This window comes from Lupinus angustifolius, unplaced genomic scaffold, assembly GCF_001865875.1.
Source record: "Lupinus angustifolius cultivar Tanjil unplaced genomic scaffold, LupAngTanjil_v1.0 Scaffold_2_163, whole genome shotgun sequence".
NCBI lineage: Eukaryota > Viridiplantae > Streptophyta > Magnoliopsida > Fabales > Fabaceae > Lupinus > Lupinus angustifolius.
Genome location: NW_017716572.1, coordinates 1 through 3691, shown reverse-complemented (window position 1 = coordinate 3691; position 3691 = coordinate 1). Strand labels below are relative to the sequence as shown.

At 34.6% G+C, this 3691-nt stretch overlaps 1 pseudogene; it reads left to right on the top strand.

Annotated features, from left to right (window-relative positions):
* The first annotated feature begins 998 nt into the window (after positions 1-998).
* Positions 999-3064, top strand: LOC109337162 (annotated as a pseudogene).
* Positions 3065-3691: the final 627 nt, after the last annotated feature.

Here is a 3691-nt window from a genome sequence, read left to right as displayed (position 1 = left end):
TATCATAATATCACATGCCCACCAAAAACTTCATATCTTGTCGAGCTATGTTCCCCTCGACGCTTGAGTCTTACTTCAACCTAAGAGAAGAATCCATTTTCCCATAAAAAAAACCAATAACAATATATTAATAAAATCATATGTGTAGTTTCCTTATTTTTCATCTTCCACTGCTTTATTTGTCGAATGAGACTCCTCTTCATTACTGGAGAGGGAAGTGATGCCAAAAATAAAGAAAATGTTATATGCAATTACACTTATATTTTTATGTTTATTATGATAAGACAAATTTATTCTTAAAACTAAAGAGAAAAACTCTACTACTTATATTCAATCTCATCCATTCATTCACATAAATGACGATTTTATTTAAGAATAACTAAGCCAACTAGTGTGGTTCCCATGTTCTCTTTTGCTATATGTTATTTTTGTTAGGATGGTTTGGTTTTCATTTTATTGTTTACTCTCTATGGGGATAATAAATTGCTCTATTATTGCCACTTTTGTTTTTCTTGTTTTTGATTATTTGTTATGATAAATAGTTACGTAACATATATTTGATCGATCTTAAATGCTCTTTCTTGACATGATCATATCACACTTTTCTTTCTATCCTTTTCTGCTTTTGTTCTATTTTTCACTTTATTTCTCATTCTTTGATCAAGGCATGAGAAATCTTATTTATAGTACATGAATATGTAACAAACTTACCTAACTAACTAGCTAACAAACTAACAAACACATGTTGTAAAATAATTCAATATGTGTAAAATATGGTAGATTTGTTCTCGAATAGTTCTATTCTATGCTTAAATATTTTCATCCAAAAAGGTGGTTTTTATGTATTTAATTTACTATTTTAATCTTTATTTTTCCTCCTTGCAAGCGAAGGATCCATGTATTGTGAAAAGGAAATACAGAAAATGGATGAAAAGATAGACAATGTAGTGTGTTTTCTGTTTCACTTTAGTTCAATTTTTAGGGTTTAGGGCTAAATGTTAAGATTTTCTGGCTATAACCAAAGTTTGAATTGTATAACTACACTTGCAACCTCATAATTTCTGGTGAGAAATTAAGGAATTTGACATTGTTTACTTCAGATGTCTTTATTCTGGAACTGAGCAAATGGGGTTTTGTGTCTCAACAAGCAGTGGGAGTACTTATAGTAGCCGGACCAATCAAGAAATAGTCTCTCCATCTTGTTTAGAAATTGGATTTTGTGGTCAAAAGAAAGCAAGGAGAACATTCTCTAATCATGTTATCTCTTTGCATCAGTTACCATCTTTGCCAAATAGAATTGTCACTAATGGAAAGAGCCGGTCTTCTTGCATATTCACACAACATGGTCGAAAGGGTGTTAATCAGGATGCAATGATCGTATGGGAAGTAGATATTTTCATCACTTCGCCATATTCGCGACGTTTTTACCATTTGATTGTAGTTTGTCCTGCATCATTTTGGCATATATGCACTCTAATTCTGCTACATTTCCTAGAAATAAGTTGATGTATTTCGTAGGGATGTATAAGTGGCATTTTTCATCTTAGAAATTGACATCCTAGTTTGGATCTTTTTTTCTGTAGGATTTCATGTCTGAAGATGTGATCTTTTGTGGTGTCTTTAATGGCCTTGGTCTGCGTGGTCACCTTGTTGCACACAAAATCCAGGATGCCTCACCACTAAAATTGATTTTATCTTTGCATTTTCATAAATCAAGGCGAAATAGGTCAAGTAAAGTTGGTTTCAAAGGGAACATAGAGCTCGACAATATAGAGTCTGAGAAGGATATCTCTACTGAGGATGAACTGAATTCGACGTGGAGAGAAACTTTCTTGAAGGCATTCAAGGCTATGGACAAAGAATTGAAGTCTCATCCAAATTTGAAATGCTTCTGTAGTGGGAGCACTACTATCACTATAGTAAAACATGTAGTTCAAAGAGCATCCTATAAACCCTCTTGTTTCCTTTTCACACATTTCATATTTTTTCTTAACATTCCCGGGTTCAAAACTATTCATCCGTAGTATCGGGGATTCCTGAGCTATCATGGGATTGAAAGATAACAATGATTCCATGTTGGCGATTCAGTTGACTGTTGATTTGAAGCTTGATTTGCCAAGTATGTCATATTACATTTTCCACCATCATTGGCAATTTATGTTTTTCACTTGATGATAACTTAAAAGGAATTTGATATGAATTCTTGTATGGGAAGCAGAAAGAATAAAGTGGTGCAACGGTAGGGTATTTGCTTTACAAGAAGAGCCAGATGTTCTTAGGGTATGGTTGCCTTTTGATAATGCACCAGGATTAGCAAGGGCTAGAGCATTTGGAGACTTTTGCTTGAAGAAATATGGAGTGATTTATGTACCTGAATTTTATCACCACACCTTTATCGATTGAGATCAGTTCGTTGTTATTGCGTCGGATGGGGTAAGAATTGTTAATTCAAATGAAGAACTGAGGTGTAAAAAATATGTCCATTCACTTGTTTTTTTGGTAACATGAAAATTGTTTCATTAATTTTTCTCCCTGCTTGAAGTTTGTTTCTAAGGACTAGTAGTAAGCCATAGTGATTGTATATTTTAATGTTTTGCAAGCTACCATCTTCTTGTAATGAATATCATATCCAATTATCTTGGTGTTTAGTGCAGGTCTGGGATGTTTTAAGTAATGAAGAGGTGGTTGAGATAGTATCATCAGCCCCGGCTTGATCATCCGCTACGAGGATTGTGGTGGCATTTTCTACTCGAGAGTGGAAGCTTAAATATCCTACTTCAAAGATGGATGACTAAACTATTGTTTGCCTATTTTTGGATGGGAAAATGGACTCGAAATCTGATTGGGATGATCAATGCTTTTCTTCTGCAACCATCCAAAGCAACAGCTTTGGTAATAAAGTTGAGCCAGATGATGGACAAAAGTCTGAGCATCTTTGCCAAGGAACTATATTGTGAGATCTTCTGAAGAAAATAAGATCTATAGAGAATTATTTGTTGATGTTGAAGATGGAATATCATCAGTTGAAGAAAAGAACTGGTTAGGTCTAACGGGCATTTGTTAGAACCTGTACCTTAGGAACTAAAAATTGAATACAAGAAGAAAAAAGAATGATTTAGTATCAATGAGATGCTAAACAAGAATGTATTATTATTGAAAGAGATGAACTACATTTTGAGAGAGAGAGTTCCTAACTAATTCCCTGAATTAGTTCTACCACATTCCAATTACCCAAAAACTAACTAACTTTTCTATAGCTAGCTCCTTATTAATAGGCTAACTAACAACTAACCACTAGGGGTATTTTTTGAAGCTTTTAACCCTTTTCCTATTTCCCCTTCTATATAAATTTTCAATATTGGCCTTTGACTCTAGCCTAATCATATCAATATCCTCTCCTAAGAGAATTAACTTGTCTTCAAGTGGAAATTCTGGGAACTTGTTCTATATAGCAGTTGTCGGTTCCCCTTCTTTTAGCAACACTTGCATCAAGGCACCATAAGCAAGTTCAGTCTGAGTCAAAGCAGGATCCCCGACGATGGTGATTACAGAGCCCCTTTTTTAGAGTTAATTTCATCCTTACAAAGTCAACCTTCACTTCTCCCAGGCTTGCTAACCCTTCCAATCCCAAAACTAAGTCCACTCCCTTCTGTTAGGTATTAGTGGTTACAATACACCTAGAACGGGGGGG